Source organism: Pan troglodytes, chromosome 11, assembly GCF_028858775.2.
Source record: "Pan troglodytes isolate AG18354 chromosome 11, NHGRI_mPanTro3-v2.0_pri, whole genome shotgun sequence".
NCBI classification, from domain to species: Eukaryota; Metazoa; Chordata; class Mammalia; order Primates; family Hominidae; genus Pan; species Pan troglodytes.
Genome location: NC_072409.2, coordinates 88,777,532 through 88,801,450, shown reverse-complemented (window position 1 = coordinate 88,801,450; position 23,919 = coordinate 88,777,532). Strand labels below are relative to the sequence as shown.

General features: G+C 39.8%; 1 protein-coding gene and 1 long non-coding RNA gene across 9 annotated transcripts in view; one reads left to right on the top strand and one right to left on the bottom strand.

The window, feature by feature from the left end:
* TEK (TEK receptor tyrosine kinase) overlaps window positions 1–23,919 on the top strand; it is a 133,922-nt gene that overhangs the window by 22,401 nt on the left and 87,602 nt on the right. The gene's annotated exons all lie outside the window — the stretch shown is intronic.
* LOC104007835 (uncharacterized) overlaps window positions 17,555–23,919 on the bottom strand; it is a 111,883-nt gene continuing 105,518 nt past the window's right edge. Inside the window, exons 3-5 of one of the 2 annotated variants that reach the window (XR_001720702.3) lie at window positions 23,249–23,417; window positions 21,174–21,251; window positions 17,555–19,740 (exon numbers count right to left, since the gene is read on the bottom strand). This is a non-coding gene — a long non-coding RNA (uncharacterized LOC104007835). The remainder of the gene's footprint in view (window positions 19,741–21,173; window positions 21,252–23,248; window positions 23,418–23,919) is intronic. The other variant, XR_010148742.1, reaches the window with a different exon arrangement.

Sequence of the window (23,919 nt, the reverse complement as noted above, 5' to 3'; positions counted from 1 at the left end):
ATGCCACTGCACTCCAGCCTGGGCAACAGGACAAGACCCTGTCTCAAAAAAAAAAAAAAAAAAAAAAAAGTTATGATAAAATTAAGTAAAAATTCAGAATATGAAACAGTATTTGGCCAGGCGTGGTAGCTCATGCCTGTATTCCCTGCATGTTGGGAGGATCGTTTGAGCCTAGGAGTTTGAGACCAGCCTGGGTAACATAAGGAGACCCCGTCTCTTAAAAAAAAAAAAAAAAAAAAAATTAGCCAGGTGTGGTGGTATATGCCTGTAGTCCCAGCTACTCAGGAGGCTGAGGCAGGAGGTCTCTTGAGCCCTGGATGTAGAGGCTTCAGTGAGCCATGATTGCACCACTGCACTCCAGACTGGGTGACAGAGTGAGATTTTGTTTAAAAAAAAAAGAAATTTGATAAAGCTATATATGTTTGTTTCTGCAGTTTCCCCTCTAAATAGTCTAGGAAAGAAATGAAAGTTATGCATCAAAATGTCAGCAAGGGTTAAAATGTTCCTTTCTAACCATTTCATACTGTGTTTAGATAGAACGGATCTAGTGTTTAAAGAAGGATTTCACAATAATGGTATATATTTCTAAATAATTTATATTTGGAATGTTCTAAGACCGCTATATTATTTTTGTGGTTTTGGAGACATCTTTGATTTTTATTCTTTTTTTTTTTTTTTTTTTCTTGAGACAGAGTCTTGCTCTGTCGCCCAGGCTGCAGTGCAGTGGCATGATCTTGGCTCACTGCAACCTCCATCTCCCAGGTTCAAGTGATTCTCCTGCCTCAGCCTCCTGAGTAGCTGGGATCACAGGCGTGCACCACCACACCTGACTAATGTTTGTATTTTTAGTAGAGACGGGGTTTCACCATGTTGGTCAGGCTGGTCTTGAACTCCTGACCTTGTGATTCGCCTGCCTTGGCCTCCCAAAGTGTGATATTTATTCTTAAATCAGTACCAATTAACAGGATAAAAATAATTATAGAAGAACCCATATTTATCAGGACTGCTATTTTGAGTACATAAAATATCTAAGACTATCATACATGAATTAATGCAGTATTATTATGGAAAAAGATTCCAGAGACAGTGTCTTCCCTGGATATTTTTTTTGGGACACCGGGGCATTCAGATGGCCTATTGAAATGAGACAAGGAGAGACAGTGAGAAATGTTTCTTTCATAATATTCAGTTGATTTTTAAAGTTTGGGAACAAAAACTATAAAATGAGAACTCTGAGTTATTTCAAACTATGGCATTTGTGTGCTTTAGCTTCCTTAAAATATACATTTTTCTGATTATAAAAATAGTTTATGTTCAGGTGGGAAAATGTAGACATATAGAAAAATGTTTTTAAAAGTATGGTCACCAGAGTTAACAAATGTGCTTCTTTAATGATACAAGAAATCTATATCTATAGCAATCAAGAGGGAGGGAGAAAGAGAAAGAGACAGAGAAATAGATGACAGAGAGATAGACAGGCTTGGCTGTTTGGTTTAAACATTTGGTAATTATTACCTTTAAACATAAACATAATTGTACATGTTTTGTTGTATGATGGTAGGGGTAGCTAAAAAAGAGGAAAACAGTTTCAACCATAGGATCATTGACTATAAACCAGAGAGATCTCGTGGAAAGTAAAGTCACAGAACTAATCCAGGTCTTCCGAAGCTGCCATATTGTTACTGAGTAATGCCTGAAATAAATACTTCCTTCTTTTCTCCGGACCTCCTCTCATCACTTAGACTTAACCCTGAAGGATGGAGTGAGGAATGGCAGAAGTGTGAGGGTAAATAACAGAAATGGGATTAGAATGTCATATATACAATATTTGTTAATGAAAAAAATCTGGACAAGTCATAGCTTATTTTTAGGATCATTAAATAGTTGGAAAGGTCTAAGAATTTCTGGCATCAAAAGGGCATCTTTCAAAATGTCGTGTACTTCTGAATCTGTCTTTTGCTCTTCACTTTACCATTTTCCTTATGAGCCTTAAGAGCCTCAGTCGGCTGAGTTTGAGTCAGGTGAAGCCTACAGCCTTTTGATGCCCTCTACAATCTTCCAACATAGCCTCCTTTGTTATGTCAGTGACCATATGATACATCCAACCTGAAAGCCAGTGTCCTCCACTGACTGCTACTTTTTAGTATCTGTATCGAAATCAATTGCTAGTGCATGCCTCATCTTTCTGTAAATCTCCTATTAGATTGCAGGCTAGTGGCTTTCATACTTGCTTTATGGAGCTCGAGGGGTTCCAAAGGAGATGCCTGTGGGACTGTCATGGATGGTGAGGGTGAGACCCATGCCTGGACATCTCTGGGATCTTTACCCCTATTTTACCCCAATTTCAACCAGAGTAATTATACTTTTCTTTAGGTGTAACATATTGTATTTTACATAATATTTAATTTGGTAAAACGATGCCTCTGCTTAAATAAAAACACATTGGGGAACCCCTAACATAAGTTGCAGGATTTGCTCAGACAAAGACAGCCCAGAGCTGGAAGTGATGGATAGGTGTCCCGTGTGAGGAGTTACTGGCCAAGCCAATAGTTGTTAGAGGTACAGGTTTGAAACTGAACTGTGAGGCATGGGAAGTTGACTTGTATTTTCCACTGGCTGTAGACTGGAAACCAGATAATCATGCTCGTATGTAGAGGCTGGTAATGCTTAGATCGAAGGTTTGAGTGACAGGCTGTTCTAGTAGAGGGGATGGATTTTAAGTCATAAGCTTTATGACATTGATTTTTGTCAGTGGTATGGTTAAGCATGTTTGCTAGAAAGCAAAGTTTTAGGTAGATGAACTGTTACTGTATTCACATTAACATTATATGTATTTGGATTAGAGAGTTAACATCAGCTCATTTACTCTGTGAGATATACTGCCCACAAACTCAAGGATTTGTAGGAGTTTAGGGACTCTATTGAGTGTACACAGTTATTTCCTTCTAAATTGACATTAAAAATTTAAAATTCGCCACTCAAATCTCAGCCACCAAGTTTTCGTTTCAATCACACAACAGAGCAAAATTTTGCTTTTCTTTGAACACATTCTACGTTACACAGTCTAAGAACTAAAATCAATTTAACCTAGTTTCTATCTCTTTTATGAGCCAAAATTAGGAGTATCAAAAATATGATTTGAAGCCTAGGGCTCTTGCTGACTAGTCATATTTTAAAATTCTGAATCTAGAGATCTTAGACTTCAGTTCCTAGAGTACATGGCAAACTTCATTTTCCAGTGTAACCCTAGATGATACATGTATGCCATCCTTAGAAGGAGTCAGATATCATCATTAAATAATCCATAAACTAAAACTTGTTTTCATGATCCCCTACTAGAAGTCAAGTCCATTTAAAGATCTAATAAAGAGAAGAGAAACCTTAGCAATGTGCTCAGAATACCAGAACATAGGAGGAATATAGGTCTGAGTTTTCAGAAATACGTATGCTGCTGTGGCTCATTTCTTGCCCATGTTTGTATTGCTTCTCTGGGCTGTTACTAGATTTAAAAGAAACAAAAAGGGTGTGTAATAAATTGTTATAATCCCAGCACTTTCGAAGGCCGAGGCAGGTGGATCACCTGACGTCAAGCGTTGAAGACCAGCCTGCCCAACATGGAGAAGTCCTGTCTCTACTAAAAATACAAAAATTAGCTGGGCATGGTGGTGCATGCCTGTAATCCCAGCTACTTGGGAGGCTGAGGCAGGAGAATCGCTTGAACCCAGGAGGTGGAGGTTGCAGTTAGCCGAGATCGTGCCACTGCACTCCAGCCTTGGTGACAGAGTGAGACTTTTTTTTTTTTTTTTTGAGACAAAGGATTCTTGTCTTAGTGTACTATTTTTGAGCTGGTTGGTATTCATTAGCCCACCCTTAGACCTCATTTTCTCTCCATATAAGATAAAAAATGCCACCACAAACATTAGCTTTTCCTTGTGATGGGCTCTGTAGGGTAGGTTGCCACCTTAGGAGGGTCTAGTTGTGACTGTTTTGCAGGGGAAAAAATCCTATTTCTCTTCATTAGTCTCAAAATTTTAGGGAATCACAAATCATCATCACCTTTATCATCATGTCTTTGTAATCATTTATTGAATATTCCACTATTTGCCACATACTGTTAATACAGCCTCCATAAAATTTACGAAAATTTTTTTTCGTATGTATGTATACGTTGATACATCCTCAGGGAAATGCTTAGAAATAAGTACCACCAGCTTCATTTTACAGATGACCAATCTGAGGCACAGAGGCTAAATAACTTAACTTGTAAGTGGCAGATCTAGAATTCAAACTCAGGATGGCTTGAATCCCTGGACTCTGACCATGAAGCTTCCTGGCCTTCCACCTTAATCTGATCTGAGATAGGCACAGCACTGCGCAGGCACTTAGAAGCAGAGAGGACGCCTTTAAAACATCACCATGATGAAGGTGCTAATATAAATTCCAAGACTAAATGTGCAGAGCCCAAGTCACTTGCATTCCTGCCAAAAGATTCAATTTTAAAAATGTTTATCTTTTTGTTCTGTGTGTACCGTACCGTCATTCTGAGATAGCCACTGTTAATATTTTCTAGATAAGATTGAATTTTATATCCTTTTCTGCGGAATTCAAATGCCCTCTATGAGGTTTCCTCTGTGAATTCCCAGGGCAGTTATTTATTTTTTTTTTTTTGAGACGGAGTCTCGCTCTGTCACTCAGGTTGGAGTGCAGTGGCACGATCTTGGCTCACTGCAACCTCCCCATCCCAGGTTCAGGCAATTCTTCTGCCTCAGCCTCCCGAGTAGCTGGGACTATAGGTGCATGCCACCATGCCCAGCTGATGTTTGTATTTATAATAGAGACGAGGTTTCACCATGTTGCCCAGGCTGGTCTCAAACGCCTGAACTCGTGATCCACCCACCTCGGTCTCCCAAAGTGCTGGGATTACAGGCGTGAGCCACTGCGCCGGTCCCTACTTACATTCTTGTAGTTACCTCTGACACTGAGCTGCGGCTTCAATTTACTTTACTTTAATTCACTCTTATGCCTCTCTGTTCAAATTTTGTCAACCCAGATGTGCAGCTCAGCCTCCTACCTCAATTAAAACTAAGAATGGGAGCAATTTCTCCACCCCCAGACAGACACACAGGTACAGATGGACATAGAGCCACAATCATAAATACAGAGACACGGGGACTGACATACATTTGTGAGTATTGTGAGTACAACACACTGAACTGACGATTGGAGACAAAGAAGCAGTTTCTACAGAGGCAATGCAAAGAACTTCACAAGTGTCAGTCTCCCCTATCTGTTCAAGTCCTTCAGCTGCATACTGTATTGCTTGGCCATTCTTTTTTTTTCTCTTTCCTTTTGTGCCATCCATTGGAATTTCAATCTGGATTATATTAAATTTATGAATTAATTTAGGAAGGATTATCATCTTTCCAATGTTCTACCTTTCTGCTAAAGAGCAAAAAACATCTCTCCATGTTTTTAAATCTTTGTTTATGTATTTATTTTTGAAATGGAGTCTCACTCTGTCACCAGGCTGGAGTGCAGTGGTGCAGTCTTGGCTCACTGCAACCTCCGCCTCCCGGGTTCAAGGGATTCTCCTGCCTCAGCCTCCCGAGTAGCTGGGACTATAGGCACCTGCTGCCACGCCTGGCTAATTTTTTTGTATTTTTAGTAGAGATGGGGTTTCACCATGTTCACCAAGATGGTGTTGATCTCTTGACCTCAGGTGATCCACCCGCCTCGGCCTCCCAAAGTGCTGGGATTACAGGTGTGAGCCACTGTGCCTGGCCTAAATCTTTATCTTTTGATAAAACTTCATGGATATTTTCATATGTACCCTATGCATTTCACATTGTGCTATTACAATTGTGATTTACTAATCAGATACCCTAGTATCTATGGAAGATAAATCATTTAATAAGTCACTGAAATAATTTGCTAATATTTTATTTGGGATTTTTGATTTTTCACATGTAATGTTAAGGAGTAGTTTTCTTTTTTCAGCTATTTTAGGTTAACTAACAGAATTCTACTAGCTTAAAAGAATAGATATCTACATTTAAAACAAAGTTCTTATATTACATAAACTCATTAGCAAAACCAGCTGGCCCTATGGATTTTTGGTGAGATAAGTTAGGCTTTTTACTTTTTGAGTTCAACTTTAGGAATTTATATTTCCTACTAAAAATCATTTTATATATATTTTTAAACTTAGCTGAAAATTGTACATAGTTTCCCTATGATTAAAGCATCTTCTTAACAAGAGCTATTTTACCTCATTTTACTCTCAATTTTAGTTACAAAGAGATCTCAGAGGCTCACTATTGTGAATTCTACCCACACCTAGGAACATCTTTTAGAATTCTCATTTTTCTCTTTAGTTAGGTTTATTTTTTCTCTCTGCCTTTCCTGGTTGTATTAGTTCTTTTGTGTCTGGAATTTATTCATTCTGGTGGGTTCTTGGTCTCGCTGTGGACCCTTGCGGTGAGTGTTACAGTTCTTAAAGATGGTGTGCCCGGAGTTTGTTCCTTCAGATGTTCAGATGTGTCTTGAGTTTCTTCCTTCCAGTGGGTTTGTGGTCTCGCTGACTTCGGGAGTGAAGCCGCAGACCTTCACAGTGAGTGTTACAGCTCTTAAAGGTGGCGCATCCAGAGTTGTTTGTTCCTCCCGGTGGGTTCGTGGTCTCACTGACCTCAGGAGTGAAGCCACAGACCCTCTCGGTGAGTGTTTCAGCTCATAAAGGTAGTGCTGACCCAGAGGGAGCAGCAGCAAGATTTATTGCGAAGAGCAAAAGAACAAAGATTCCACAGTGTGGAAGGGGTCCTGAGTGGGTTGCCACTGCTGGCTCAGGTGGCCAGCTTTTATTCCCTTATTTGGCCCTGGCCACAACCTGCTGATTGGTCCATTTTGCAGAGAGCTGATTGGTCCATTTTATAGAGTGCTGATTGGTCCATTTTACAGAGTGCTGATTGGTGCATTTACAATCCTTTAGCTAGACACGGAGCACTGATTGGTGTGTTTTTACAGAGTGCTGATTGGTGCATTTACAATCCTCTAGCTAGACAGAAAAGTTCTCCAAGTCCCCACTGGACCCAGAAAGTCCAGCTGGCTTCACCTCTCACTTTTGAAACTGTTTGTTGAGCAGAGTTCTTGATTTATTTATATTCAGTAATAAGCAAAGTATTTAAAACTACACCTGACACTTGAATAACACAAGTTTGAGCTTCATGGCCCCACTTACACCCAGTTGTTTTTCAATCACAGATGGAAAATACAGTATTCACAGGATCTGAAACTCATATAAACAGATGGGTCCAACTTTTCATATATGTGGGTTACTAGAGTGGAGTACAGGAATTGAATATGTGTGAATTTGGCTGTACACAAGTGGTCCTGGAACCAATCCCCTGTGTGTACCAAGGGACAGCTATGTAATGTTTTAGATTCATTGTAGCAGTTTTGAAAGTAGGATTCTTGGACGGGCACGGTGGCTCAAGCCTGTAATCCCAGCACTTTGGGAGGCCGAGGTGGGCGGATCACGAGGTCAGGAGATCAAGACCATCCTGGCTAACCCGGTAAAGCCCATGTCTACTAAAAACACAGAAAAATTAGTCAGGCATGTGGCGGGCGTCTGTAGTCCCAGCTACTCTGGAGGGAGGCTGAGGCAGGAGAATGGCGTGAACCTGGGAGGCGGAGCTTGCAGTGAGCCGAGATCATGCCACTGCACTCCAGCCTGGGCGACAGAGCGAGACTCTGTCTCAAAAGAAAAAAAAAAAAAAAAAAAAGTAGGATTCTTATTTTAGAAATCGTGTCTTTTTACTTTTGATTTTTTTCTGAGAATTAATAATTATTTGGAAGACAGCTTTAACAATTTTTTTTTTTTTTTTTTTTTTTTTTTTTTTGAGACTGAGTCTCACTCTGTCGCCCAGGCTGGAGTGCAGTGGTGCAATCTAGGCTCACTGCAAGCTCCGCCTCCTGGGTTCAAGCGATCCTGCTTCAGCCTCCCGAGTAGCTGGGATTACAGGCGTGCATCACCATGCCCGGCTAATTTTTGTATTTTTAGTTGAGACGGGGTTTCACCATGTTGGCCAGGCTAGTCTTGAACTCCTGACCTTAGGTGATCCGCCCACCTCGGCGTCCCAAAGTGCTGGGATTACAGGCGTGAGACACCATGCCTGGCTGACAGCTTTATGATTTTTAAGAAGTTGGTTTTCTTTTTTTTTTGTTCAACAATATATTGTTAAACTTGATTTACTGTGTTGTGGTGTGGGATTGTTTTGTTGTGGTTTGAGAGTATTGTATGGAAAATTTCCTTTGTTGGGCTTCAGTGAGTTGAGAGGGAGAGGGAGGGAGTCTGTATGTATAGCACAGCAGGAGTAACAACAGGGTTGATATTCCACAGTTGTATACTAGTTTGTCTGTATTAGTTGTTAAAAGAGTGAAATAATTGTGTATGATTTGGTAAATAACTGCTGCTTGGGCCTCCTATGTTCCCCCTGTCCTGCCACCTTGGCTTCCCCAGTCCCGCTACCTTAGGCTCTCTAGACTTCCCAATAATTCAGCAATGAAAGGGATAATGCTAGCCCATCAGGGTTTTTCAGATCCATTTCCTGGTGCTCAGATCAGTGTCCATTTTAATCGGTTGGTCCAGGTTGAATTTCACCTTTGAGCAACACCAAACTTATTTAAGTTAGGCAAATTCAACTATATAATTCTTGATCGAAAACATGTAGAAAATAAGTATAATATAAACAATGCAGGTGATTTCACTTGCCCTTTCACTTCATATGTCCCACACTGAGCTTAGTCCCAATTCTTGTGGTCTCTCATACGCTCACCATGTTTGAAGGCATACATACTTTTTATGCTGTCTGGTTCCTGAACACCACTTTATCTGGTTCTCACCCAAAGAAACAGGGATCTGTTTGTGAAACTTACATTAGCAGAAAAGAAAAAAAAAAAAAGATACATTAATCTCTTCCAATGCTGGAGGAAAACCTAGCTGTTTCATCGGTGGATAAATGATATATGTCCACGTTTCCCTTTATGGGTTATTTTAAGGATTGCCAAGAGTCCTTTTGTCTATATACGATTGCACTTATCTTTGTAACCTTGACTCCTATAGAATGTGTTGCTCCACTGGCTATATACGTAATTATAAAGACATATATATCTTATATATGTCTTACATAAAGATATACATATCTTTATAATTATTTAAATGTTATATTTGATTTTTAGTCTACTTTATCTGTCAAAATGGGAGTGGTGTGGTGCTATCTTCCAAAACTATTATGTTTTCCTTACATTTTTTTGCTTTTAACAGTTTTTCCTTTATATATTTGATCCTATATGATTTAGAGGACAAAGATACATAGCTATTATGCCCCCATTGTGGATTTTACTTTCTAGCAACATAATATGATAGACTGTGTTCTACTTTACACCTTCAATTTTGAGTTTTACCTTGTCTGAAACTAGTATTATTTTTGCTTTCTTTTCTTTCTTCATTCTTTTATTGGTCCTTTTTTCTTTTAATTTATTCATGTTCTCTGCCTATCTCTGTTTTTAAGATTTTATGATTTTTGTTCTAAGTGAATGTTCCACAAGCATCATCTTGGAAGATTTAATTTTCTTCTGCTGTCTGAAAGTATTTGTCTTTCTATAGGTCACTTAAAACATTTACCTTTAAACCTTAAATGGTAGTCAATCTTAACTTCTAACATATTGTTTTATACTTTATTTTTTACACTTTCCTGTTTTTCCTTTTTGGTTTTTGTTTTCTTTCTTTTGCTTATTTGGCTTATATTTTGTTTACATTTATCTTCCCTGGTTATTTTGATGTATACATCCTGTTTTTTATTTTATTAATGGCCACCTTCAAGTTTCTCAAAAGTGCTATTTAACCTGTACTTCTCTATTTCTAGTATTAAATAGTGAAAGTATATTTTGAACACTCATGTGTCAATGAGGAACTCTGCATACTGTAACTTTCTCTCATCCTTCCTTTTCCCTTCCAAGTCTTTGCTAATTTACCATGAAATCTGAGATATATGTTACTTTTTGCAGTAGATATTTTCAAGAGGAACTTTGACTTAAAATATACTTTAATGATGAAAATACATTTTTCAGTCTAATTCCATTGGCCTTTATGGTTACTAGATGTGACAATAAGTCTATTGACTACTTGGTTAGCACTGTAGTTACAATTTTTAAAAAATATTTTCTCATCTTTAGTGGGAAGTTGGAAGAGACTGACAAGGATGCTAGTCAAATGACATTTGAAATCTGAGGTCCAGACTTCAGAATTAAATGGATATACTTCCATTACATGATGCTGTTAATTAAATGTGACCTAACATTGGTGTGTTTTAAAATGCTTTGTTTTCTTTCATTAAAAAAGAAACAGGTATAATGGGTTTGGATTTTTAGTTATAACAGTCTGCACATTTAAACTTTATTTTTTTGAATTGTGCAAAATAACAGAACATAAATCTCTATTACCGTTGAGATTTCAGCTGCATCTTGGAAGAGATTGGACTTCAGCAGATAAATATATGTAGAGAAGGGCATCCTTGGCAGGAGAAATAATGTCACAATGTCCAGGAAAGGAAAGCTTGCAGGGAGTTTGGGGCTAAAAAGACCAAAGGTAAAAATTTGCAGTAGTTGAAGTGAGAGAATGAGGATATGAAAAGGAATGTGAGGGACAATACAGAGCTAGAATGGACAGACAATGGACTGGATATTAGCAGTGAAAGAGTTGTTGACAATAACTTGGAGTTTTTAAGCATCTGTACTTGTGAAGGTGAATCTTTACGATACAATGAGAGAAAGAGTGAAGGTTGAGAGGAGAGAAGATACTAAGTTCTTACTGGACATGTTGCATTTGAGATGCCTGTGTAGGTGTCCAGCAGGCACTTTCATAACATGCATTTATTATTGGGAAGACAGAATTAGAGACCTAGATTTGGAACAGGTGCTAAGCAAAGTCCTGAAAGTTGGTGAGATCACTGTGAAAACGGAAATGGGGACTTCCGTAGCACTGGTCAGGCCATAATTTCTGGGCTAAGGCCATAGCCACTTGCTGAGTTTTGGCAAGGAGGGTGAATGGGAAATGAGATCCAAGAGAAATCTGCTATTTTAGATTCATAGTCTTACATGTGGTCCAGAGAGTACTCGTGTTTCTACTGGGATGATCAAAGTACTAAGGCAAAGGGGTTCCCAGTCAAACAATGGATATGGAGAAGCTACTGTGCCCAACTTTGTTAGGAAAAAGGAAGAGTTATGAATTCTATCACTGTCCGGATGTTTTACATTTGAGATCTCCTTTAGTCATCGCTGTTGCTTATTTTGTCTAAGCCAGTTTCCTCATCCGTGGTATGGAGGTATAATGTCTAATTCATATGGTGGTTGTGAGAACTCATTAAAAACAATGCACGTTAAAGTAACTAGACTGTGGAAGTTACTTAATAAGTTAAAGCTATTATTAATGATTTTTGTAACTATTCATGTGTCATTGAAACACTGCTATTGTGAAACATAACTAGCAAACACTTGATAGTAGTGATTTGCACACTGCTCTTTAAAGAGCCGCTCTAGGGAGGTACCCAAAGGGAGTGCTTCAAGATTGAGGGAGCATGTACAAAGCTGGGCTTCTGTTTCTTTATCAACCCACAGGAAGCATGGTGTTATCTGTGTGCGTTGCTTGAAATGAGCGTAGGTAGACCTAAAAGCACCAGGGGAGGGAGCAGTGATTGAAACTAGAGAGAGCATTGGCAAGAGAGGGTTGTCCCCAAGAACTGTGGCTTCTGTAGATGGCTCAACAGAGACGGAGCTGGGAAAATAAATAGCCTGACCACACTGTCCTTCCACCCTTGTATGTCCTGCTGGCACTTTCTGTTACCTGAACCCAGTGGGACATAGGTAGCCATCATGGATCCAGGGTTGAGTGGAGAAGGGAGGAGAGCAGCCAGAGAGGGGGCACACCTTGTCAGAATGAAGAGAAGAACCGAGAAACAGCCTGGTTTTAGCAAGTGAGACTCATACACTGTGATGTTTAAATTTGTGTACTAAATGTGACTTAAGAATAGACCCAGCCCATGACCAGAATATCTGATTTGAACATTTAATGAAATTGCCTCTCTGGCTTTCATGTTTTAGATGGCTTTTCCTCAAGTGGTTGCAGAGATAGGCTCTGTCTCCTTACTTCCAGAACAACATATATATATATGTACACACACACACATTGTCTACATAGGAAGATAAAGGAGGAGTTGTTTTCCTAAGCCATTAGTGTCATGAAATGCATGGCAGCTGCTGTATATAGGATCATGGACTGTCATACTGCCATACCTACTGGCTACCAAGTTTATATAGTCAGTAAGACATAACCCCTTCCATGTGGCATCTGGCAGGTTTCCCAGGGTAGAGGAAAGCATGAACCAAGTCTTGAAGGCTGAGCAGGAGTTAGCCAGTTGAATGTGGAGAGAAGTGTTGGAGGAAGGCAATGCAGACAGGGAGTATAGCTCATGAAAAACTGGAAAAGAGGTTGGGCGCGGTGGCTTACGCCTGTAATCCCAGCACTTTGGGAGGCTGAGGTGGGCAGATCACGAGGTCAAGAGATCGAGACCATCCTGGCCAACATGGTGAAACCCTGTCTCTACTAAAAATACAAAAATTAGCTGGGCGTGGTGGTGCATGCCTGTAGTCCCAGCTACTTGGGAGGCTGAGGCATGAGAATCGCTTGAACCCAGGAGGCAGAGCTTGCAGTGAGCCGAGATCACGCCACTGCATTCCAGCCTGGAGACAGAGCAAGACTCCATCTCAAAAAAAAAAAAGGAAAAGGAGAATATGTAAAGAGCGTAGCTCATGCGAAGATGCTACGGATGATTCATAAAGAAGAGCTCCCAGTGTGTTTGGAATGATGTTACTGCCATCGGAATGAATATGGGGACTGGTAGGGGCCCATGGGGATTACACTTAATACATTTATACCTAAAGTTTCTCAAGAACTCTCTCTTAACGAATGCGCATAGGCCTCCGACTCTTGAGATATTTAGGCCTGCAGTTTGACAGAGGAAAAACAGACATAAAATCCAGTTGGAATTTCACCTGGCAAATGTATCTGTCGTTTGGAAGCACACAGGATTTTTTTTTTTAATTGAGGCGAGGGAATGTGATCAGACAAGCTACTTCCCAAATAGGTGGCACACAATCACAGAAATAATTCACATATGGCCTGGAAGACAATAGATTCCGAAATTGTAGTAAAGCAATTCCTAAACTAAATGGTACAAGGCTGGAGGGCCTCTGAGCCCTCTTCCAGTACTGAGCTAAGAATATGTCCCCTCTAGTGAGCTGGAGAACTGTGCTTCAGAACTTAGAGCTCCTGTCCTGTTCGAGAGGGAAGAGAAGCAACATATAGGGAGGGAAAAGAGAATTCTTGGAGCAAAATATTGGGAGAGTATATTTCATTGTCAGGTTGAACAAACAGAATTCCACAAGACAGTGTTGCCAGGAATAGAATATCGACTGTGCACACACTTCTAAAGATGAAGAAAATGTAAGTGGGGGTTCTTGGGCTTAGAGACACATATGTGGGCTCTTTGGGTTAGGTTAGGTGAGTGGTCTCCCTGAGGCTCAGCTGGCAAAGACCCAAGAAGCAACTTCTTAAGCTCATCTCCAAATAGCCCCCTGATCTCCCCAAGGCTGCCACCACACTGCCAGGCTGGTTGTGAAACTGCTTTTCCAGAATTGCTTGCACGTGCAGAGAACTGGTCTCCTGTTAAGGTCAGCCCTGTAAAAAAGGGGGCAAGAATCAAAGGACTCTTGAAGGAAACACAGGAACTCTTCCTTAGCTCTTGATCGGCCTGTTTCCTGCCCATGTGGGTTTGAAGTGTGAGGGAGGGTAAGCACACAGCAGGACACAAAGCCATGAGCCGTCCTTCCTTCTAAGGGTGTCTTAGCTCCAAGATGACTTTAAAAACAGTCTTCCTCTGGGGATGACACAGACCATAATTTCACGCAGATTTACTTGATCAAACTGGCTTTGTGCCATGATAATACAAATAATCCTTTACACAGAAATCAATGATTTAGAAGCTATCACCCTGTTTTACACATGAGGAAACTAAGACAGAACTTCAAGACCAAAGTTCTTAATGACTCCACTGTCCTGTTAATCATGTCAGGCAATTAGTAATTCACAAAATAGTCACCTGGGTTTAAGATGTATTACGTTCAGTTACTGCTAGAATTGTTCCAGTTCAACTCATACATATTTAAAATGGGTAGTCTGTCAAACACAGTGCTTGGTGCTGGGACGTTGAAGACAGAAAGCTCATTGTGTAAGGAAGAAGACAGACATGTCAATATTTAATTAGAACAATGTCATTAGATTGATTAGTTGTGTGTGCCTTCCTATAAATAAAAATCTTTATTTTAAAATTATAGAGGAAATGAAATACAAAACTAAGCATGCAAAGCAATAAGTGAATATCTTCTATGCTGCTGCTTCTCTCAGCCCCCATGTGCCTGCCGGTTTTATCAGCAACAGGTAACACTGTTATCAGGTTGGTGTATGACTTCTAAGCTTAGATGTCATCGTACTGTTCTACATCTTGTTTTCTTCGCTTTATATTTCAAGGCTCATGCAAACTTATAATACCCTATTACTTGTATGTACCGTTATTTATTTAGAGATGCTTCTGTTGATGAACTTTATATTGTTTACAATTTGTGGGTATATGCTGCAATGAATATCCTTGTCATATCTTTGCATATTTTTACTGGTAAATATGAAAGATACATTTTTATTAGAATTGTTAAAGTTAATATACAGTATAATTGGCTTTTGTGTGTATACAACTCTATGAGTTTTAACACATACACTCATGTATCTGCCACTAAGAACAGCAATCAGGATACAGAATAGTACCATCACCCCAAAAATCTTTTTTGTGCTGCCCCTTTGTAGTCAGATTTCTCCCAGCCCTAATCCTTGGCAGCCACTCATCTGGTCTCATCCCTACAGGCCTGCCTTTCTAAGAATGTCATATAAATGCAGTCGGACAGTAGATAAAAGATGATTTTAGCTTCTTCACTCAGCATGATGCCATGTTGCTGCAAGTAGCAATAGTTTTTTTCTTTTCATTGTTGAGTAGCATGGATATACTATAGCTTGTTTATGTATTTATCCACTGAAGGATATTTGGGTGCTTCCAGTTTGGGGTGATTATGAATAAATAGAGCTGCTATAAACATTCTTTTTTTTTTTTTTTTTGGCGGGGGTACGGAGTCTCGCTCTGTCTCCCAGGCTGGAGTGCAGTGGCGTGACCTTGGCTCACTGCAAGCTCCGCCTCCCGGGTTCACGCCATTCTCCTGCCTCAGCCTCTCGAGTAGCTGGGACTACAGGTGCCTGCCACCATGCCCGGCTAATTTTTTGTATTTTTAGTAGAGACGGGGTTTCACCGTGTTAGCCAGGATGGTCTTGATCTCCTGACCTTGTGATCTGCCCGCCTTGGCCTCCCTAAGTGCTGGGATTACAGGCGTGAGACACTGCGCCCGGCCAACATTCTTTGTATGAATATAAATTTTCATTTCTGAAGGGTAAATGCCTACAAGTGGGATTGTTGGGTGATATGTAAGTGTATGTTTAACTTTATAAGAAATTGTTAAACCAATTTCCACGGTGGCTATACCACCCATTTTACATTACTTCCATCAATGGATGAGAATTGCAGTTCCTACACATTCTCTTTAGCACTGGGTATTATCAGGTTTTCTTTTTTCTTTCTTCTTTTTTTGTTTTTTGATCTGTTCTAATAGGTTTGTAGCAGTATCTCATTGTGGTTTCACTTAGCATTTCCATAATGTTTAATGATATTAAACATCTTTTGTGCTTATTTGCCATCTATACATTTTCTCTGGTGAAGTGTCTCAAATCTTTTGCTCATTTAAAAAAGTTGAGTTGTTTTCTTACTGTTGAGTTTTGAGAGCTTTTTATGCATTCTAGATGCAAGTCATTTGCCAGATATGTGATTAGCAAATATTTTCTCCCAGTTCATGGTTTGTCCTTTTATTTTCTTAACAATGTCTTCCATAGACTAAAGTTTTAAATCTTAATAAAATTTAGCGTAACAATTTCTTTTTTATTCATGGTGTCTATGACAGCTAATTTTTGGTGTCATAGCTAACAATCACTTTCTAACTCTAGTGTCATGAAGATTTTCTTCTATATACCTAAAGTTTTGTATTTTAATGTTTTACACGATGTATTTTTAGTGAATTTTTGTATACATGGGTGGTTTTAGGTTAGGGCTCTTTTTTTGCATATTGATGTCCAAGTGTTCCAGTATTATTTGTTGAAAACAACTTCATTGAATTGTTAGACATTTTTGACGTGAGATGGTGTAATATAGTTTAATTGTTGAAAGAATGGAGTGAAACCAGTCCACCTAAATTTCAGTCTCAGCTCTGCTACAGATTAGCTGTGTAACAATCACCAAGTATTTAATCTCTCTTTGTCATAGTCTCCTTTTCTGTTAAATGGAAACAGTCATAGTACCTACTCCCTAGATTGCTATGAGGATTGAGTTATTATGTGTTGACACACTTAGAGTAGTACCTGACATAATAAGTGATGAATTAGGGTTAGCTTTTATATAACTTTTCAGTTATTGTAGATATTGCGAGCACGTCCTGTAAACATGTTTTACTAATTACACTGCCCATCAACAATATAGATGTTTCTATTCAACAGCCAGCACCAGATATTATGACCCTCTCCATTCTTTGACAATTTGATAGGCAAATAATGAGATGTCTTTTTAGTTTGTATTTTGAGATCTGTGGTCAGGTTAAACATCTTTTCAACTTTTCACACGTTGTGAGTATATCAGCTTTTGATGAGTAACAAGGCATCCAAAACATAATGGTAAAACAGCAAACATTTATTATGACTTATGCTTCTGTATGTCATCTGGGAAACTCTTTGGCTTAAGCTGGATTGGTCTCTCGTCCTCTAGCAGGTTAGTCTTGGCATCTCCTCATCATGGCCTCAGGGTTCCATAGAGCAGCAGCAAGAGTGCAAGCCCAGTGGGAGAGCCCAGTGGGCAAGCACTTTTCAAGCCTCTGCTTATGCCACATTGGCTAATGCTCCAATGATCAAAAGAAGTCCCATGGCCAAGCCTAGATTCAAGAGATGGAGAAAGAAACTCCACTTCTTGATGGAATGAAATGCAAAATATTGTGACCACTTTTTCATGAATCTACTGCGACTGGCTGTTTGTGTTTCCTTCTCTGTGAATTGCTATTGGTTCAACGACTTATGAAATTTCTTTATATGTTATACATATTAACTCCTTAAGTTTTACATGTAACATACGTTTTACATGTAACAGTATTTTTCTACTTGGTCATTTAACTTCATTTATATAATCTTTTGCTGTATAGAAGGTTTTGGCTTTTTCTGTGATAAAATCTATCAGTGTTTTTTCTTCATGACATTGGATGGCCAGAATGTAAGCTTTTTGAAGGCAGAAACCATATTTTATTTTTTATTATTTTCTTGACCCACAGAAAGCAGCACAGAGCCCAGCCCATAGTAATAAAGTAAAGGTTTATTGAATGAATGCATTCACTGAAGGCCAATCTCACTCACTCATTTATTTATTTATTCATTCATCAAGGTTTATGGAATACCTATTATAAACCAGGCATTGTGCTCATTGTTAGAGATACAGCGATGGGCAAAATTGACTTTTAGATGGTGTTTAGACTAAAGCATGGTAGGTAGTAATGGAACTTATTATCAATGAGACATAGGTTCAAATTGTATCTTTCTACTTATGTGACCTTGGGCATATCCCTAAACATTCCTGAATTTCAGGGTTTTTTAACCTATAAAATTGAGTGTAAATGCTTTCCTTCAATAGTGTGAGAATTCAAGTGGACAATGTTTGTAAAGCACTTAGCATTGTGTTTATTATGTATTATAATATAATAAAAATTGTCAGCTTCCTTTTCTACATGGTATAATCTCAGGCCTACTAGGAAGGCTAGGTGACTTCTTTTGTCAATCTCCTCTTAGCAAATATAATCCTGAATTTCTTCCATTATAGACTCGTTTCTTTGATTTGCTCCTCCAATCGTTCTCCGTGAATTGTCACTTTGAGCAATTCTTGCTTATTCTCCTCTTTGTGCAGGCAGGTCAGTCAAATTGCCTTCTCTGTTGGGAGCAGAAGAACAGGGCACTGAGGAGACACTGAATTTTGTTCAGTGCTGTCTTGGAAGATAGATATGCTTGGTTGTGGGTGTGGGTATGTACGTCTTTGAGCAGCATAAGGCTAGTTGGGAACTTGGCAGGTAATTGAATCAGGAGAAGAGCCCAGAAAAAGGTGGTCTGGTTCCAAAGATGCATTTTTCCCATACCAGGTATCCTGGTGCTGATAAACACAGTGCATTTAGAGAGCATCCCACTCCTGAGACAAAGTGAGTAGGGAAGATGATGAGGCAGCACTGCCAGGCTTAAGGGAATCTGTATGGTGGCCAAAACTCCTCTCTAGATATTCTCAATTTCTCTGTCCTGTACCCTTTCTAGCTTTTTAGCCACCTCTCCTCAAAATCTTTTTTCTCTTCCCCCAATTTCTACCAAACTCCAGGATTCTCCAGGTGCCCTCCTGCCAGATGTATATACATTCCATATTCCCTCACACCAAGGACTTGGCTGTTAACACTGCTACTCTGGGGTGACAGAAAGGGCCCTGGAGAGAAATCAGCACTTGAGGGCTGGCTCTACCACTCCCCTTTGTGCAGTCACCAACTGGTCTCTTTTCTATATGCCTCAGATTGCCTGTTATAAAGTGTAAGGCTTGGCCAGGCTTGTTGGCTTATGCCTGTAATCCCAGCATTTTGAGAGGCCAAGGCAGGAGCCTCACTTGAGCCCAGAGGTTCGAGACCAGCCTAGGCAACACAGTGATACCCCCATCTCTACAAAAAATTTAAAGATTAGCTGGGGGGAGGGGTGTTGCATGCCTGTAGTTCTGGCTATTCAGGAGGCTGAGGTGGGAGGATAACTTGGGCCCTTGTGTTCGAGGCTGCAGTGAGCAGTGACTGCGCCACTGCACTGCAGCCTGGGTGACAAGAGTGAGACACTGTCTCAAAAAAATAAGGTGTGAGGCTTGCACCAAGCAGTCTGTAAAACCTCTTCCGGTGTAAACAATCCTTGATTTGATGGAACCATGCTTCCTGCACCCCCACTGCCTCACAGAATGGAGTTTGCATATAAATGAATGTTCAGTAAAGTCTCGTTGTGTGGATGCTCGGTCTGTTCCCTGGAAATAAAAAGTTTCCTGCCAGCTGACTGATCCTCATTCTAACTAACACATGTGTTATTTGGCCTAGATGGAAAATTTCCGGCGTTTGAAGGTGGCGAGAGGATGTCATTCCCTCCAGCAGACAGACAAGGGTCCCATTTGGCTGGAAAGCAGGGATGGGAAACGGGCATGGCCTTTGGGGAAACTGGCTTGGTACAACTCCTGGGTGAGAACAGGAGTTTGTTGTTAGAGAGTCACAGCCCAGTCACATCCAGGATGCCCCTGGATAACTCTGAACTCCCAGCTATACAATAAAAATGTTAGCAACTTCCTTTAGTTATTTCCAGTCTTGTATATTTTGGTATCTTCTTGTTAGCTGCCCAATATCTTCTTGGAAGGAATCTTGAGGAAGAAGTTATTGCTCAGAGACTTACTACATACACAAAAGGAAGACAGAGAATAAAAAAGGATTAAAGTGTTGGAAACATGCCTGGGAACTGGATTTCTTCAGGGGAGACAAGAAGGCAGAAAAGATACTGAAAATACTTTAACATAGGGTTGACACAGAGGAATAGTGCTGGTAGTTCTTAGGGCCCAACAGAAAGAAATTAATAGCAACTTTAAGATAGAGAAAGAACATTCTAGAATTGAGTCCTACTAAAAACTCATTTTTGAAAAATGAGTAACTACTGCTCAGTAGTTGCCATTTTGGGGAAGATTTTTCTGATTATCTTCTCATCTCTCTCTTGCTTTGCCTGGCTAACCCCAACTTTCCTTTAGACTAAAAGTCCACAAACCCTCCTTCAAAACAGTCAAGTCTGATAAAGTTTACCATTATGGTGTCTCATAAGCATCTTGTAATTCTCTCTCTTAGTACCTATCTGTATTTATGTGTTTATGTGATTAGTTTTCCATGTCTGTCTCCTACATTTGCCTATAAGCTACGAGACGGTTGTATATTCACTGCTGTGTCTCCAGGGCCAAGTGCAGTACTGGGCACAGGGGAAGCATGCAATAAGTCTGCTTGGTAAGTGAATGAAAGGACACATAAACAACTTGATGAGTGCTTTTTGAACTGAAGGTAATTTTTCTTTTTCAGGACAGCAAAAACAAAAAACCTAAACTAAAATCCAAACAATTTCGCAAAATATCCTGGATAGTTTGGGAGTTGTCTTTGCTTCTTTGGCTCATTGCCACGGCCTTAATTCCAGAAATGCTTTTGACTCAGACCTTTTCAGTTCATTGCCAGTTCCCTGATTTCTGAAATGCCTTTGGCCAAGGAAGTGCTAATTGGTATTTCAAATATTTAGAACTTTAAGATACCTACTTCTGTTACAAAGATGAAATTACCATGAACACCTTTTGAAAAATTTAACCATAGCTAATACCAAATTTCCAAAAAAACCATACAGTGACCATACAGTTAGTTGTTCTGAAGACATGATGCATTATTCCAAACACACCTTAGCAGAATTCCACCCAATACTACAATTCTGAGGTAGTAAGAAGCACAAGGGAATAAGCCTGCGATGCAATAATTTAACCTGCCTAAAATTGTCTCCTAGCTTGCCAACACTTCAAAGATCAGGGAACTGGGTAAATCAGAACTTGATTTCATCTGCAGCTGTATGTGAACTGGAATGTGGAAAAAAAAAAAGCGCTAATTGGAGCAAGCATGTTGTGCTGCAGTGGAGTGTATTTTCATTGATATGTTTAACCTTTCATCCCCTTCATCTGTGAAAAAATGAAAATTGCTGACCTTTGAGGTTTTATGTTTTTAATTAAGCAAAATTTTTTTCTTTCATATAAAATCTTATATGAAGCCCCCCCCCCCGCAAAAAAATAAAATAAAGTTGAGCAGCTCACTGGGAGTGGGTGAGGGTGTGGGTCTAGAGTCCATTCTGTTGATTTCACCTCTTCCACTCTCAGAAACTTCTGGAGCACCTTTTTAGAAAATGAGAAATTACAGTTTCTTTAAACACAGTTTAACATGGCTCTGTCTCTAATTTCTAATGTAATTAAATTCTATAATATGGGTGTGGATTCAGGCCCACAATAATTGCCATAACTATTTTTAAATAAAAATATTCCCATGTCTTAGTTAATGGCTCATTATTCATAGCAATATTGAATACAAGAAAATGTAAATATAAAAACTAGAGTTAAACAACATTTTGAGTTCACCATAATAAGATTTAGTGAGAAGACGCTGCTAAGAAAGATTAGATACTGTTCAATATAGAACACAGAAAATACAGTGAGCAAAACATTTTAGAGGATTGTTATGCTTCAGTTGTGATGCTTGGTTATTAACTTGGTGGATGTCATGCCACAATGCCAAGTAGTTCCTTATAAACAAGGACACACTTTTATGCAAACATTGCAAAAGTGTTTGAGGCTGGGCGCATGGCTCACACATGTAATCCCAGCACTTTGGGAGGCCGAGGCGGGTGGATCACGACGTCAGGAGTTCGAGACCAGCCTGGCCAACATGGTGAAACCCCGCCTCTACTAAAAATACAAAAAAAATTAGCTGGGCGTGGTCGCGGGCACTTGTAATCCCAGCTACTCGAGAGGCTGAGGCAGGAGATTCTTTTGAACCCGGGAGGCGGAAGTTGCAGTGAGCCCAGATCGCACCATTGTACTCCAGCCTGGGCGACAGGGCAAGACTCCGTCTCAAAAAAAGAAAAAGTACTTGAGAGATCTTTGTTAAGGAAAAATAGCATTAATCTCTAAAACTTATAAGATGTATGATATTAAATATGCATCTTGTTTCAGCAAATTATTAGCCTTCATGATAGAAGTATGAATTAAACTATTAATGAATTTGATCAGAGCCCTTTAGATATGGTTGTGATGAAACAACTCACTACTCGTCCCCAACATGATTTGGAGAGGATAGCGCTATAATGTAAGAAAGGGTATTAAGCAGAGAGATTGATATTGGTATGAGCCCAGATAGGATCTGTCTTCCGGCAAAGATTCTCAGGAAGTGTCTCTAATAGAAAATGTCTTGAGTGGCACCAGATATGCAGTGGCAGCCATGCCTTTCATGGTGTCAGCAGCAGAACTCTTTCAAGAAGCCACGGACCACAGTTGTACTCATTGCCGTGGAGCCTCTGCTCTATTCTTTCTGAAAGGCTGTTTGGCTACTTTTTTTTTCAGCATTAAGTTTTAACTCCTTTATTTTTCAGCATTGTGAGATAACATCACATTTCCTATTATTAGTTCAAAGAAGAGAGAAAGAGAAAAATGCATTATTTGGATGTAATTTGAGATTTGGAGTAGATATAGGGCTGAAGGATGAGACATAAAGGGACATATATGTCCATGGCTCTTGATTCTTTTCCAGCTGCCATTTTTTCTCTCTCTCTCTCTTTCTGTCTCTCTTTTATTTATTTATTTATTTTTATTATACTTTAAGTTCTTGGATACATGTGCAGAACGTGCAGGTCTGTTACATAGGTATACACATGCCATGGTGGCTTGCTGCACCCATCAACCTGTCATCTACATTAGGTATTTCTCCTAAGGCTATCCCTCCCTGACCTCAGGTGATCCGCCTGCCTCAGTCTCCCAAAGTGCTGGAATTACAGGCATGAGCCACCGCGCCCAGCCTCCAGCTGCCCCTTTTTAAGGAATGGGCCATAACATTTTTTTTTACATTTAATTTTTATGTGTGAATAATAGTCAAATTGTTCAAAAGCCAGTACACACAAGCGTATAGGGAAAAGTCTTCCTTTTACCATTGTGCCCCAACTACCCAGTTCCCCCGAATAGGTCATCATTGTTCTTCTTTTTATGTGTCACCTTCTAGAAGTTCTTTAGGCAGATACTAGCAAATACAACTATAGATTCTCATTTTAAGAAAACTAAGCAGGTGATTTTCAAGACTCATCCTAGGAAGCTGGTAGGTATGTCTTCTTATACTCAAAGCTCACATAGAAGATCCTTCTGGTACTGTAAATGGGGTTACAAAGGACAGAGTACTGGCTGGTGGAAGAGGTCTTCCTTAACCGGCATGCTGAACAAGGGTAGCGAAGTATAGTCAAGTCCAGACTCCCAGAGGCCACAATTTCCTTTTCCGTCACTGAAAGTAAAGGGAGATCTCTGAAAGGAGCAAGAGGAAAAAGAAACTAGATACATACCTAGAAATAATTTATACATAGCTTGGTTGTCTTTTCAAATCAACTGCATTTTGTATTATTTCCTAAAGCTATTAAATAAACCACGGCCACTGCCACTGCTGTGAGCTCAGAGCAGATCCTGTGGTTTTGGCAAGACTCTCGACTGGCCCTAGAAATGGGGCTGGATTGAACTGGAGTTGAAAGAATTACAGTGTTTCCTTCCTCTTGATGACTCTTTCTGGAACATGCCTGGAATGTGTGAGTGTAAGAGATGAAGTGGTGTTCACTCAGAGTCAGGCCTGGGTATGTACGTGGAAGGGGAGGTGTGTGCTGGTGTTATTTTTGGAGGCTGTAATTCCACTGTTAGGCTTTGTAGCTCGTCGTCTCTTTCAATGTTTTTACTATCCTAACTTGTATTCTCTGTCCTGAGATCTTAAAAGTTACCAATGAGGCTAGAAGTGAAATGGATGCTTCAAGGCCAGGCT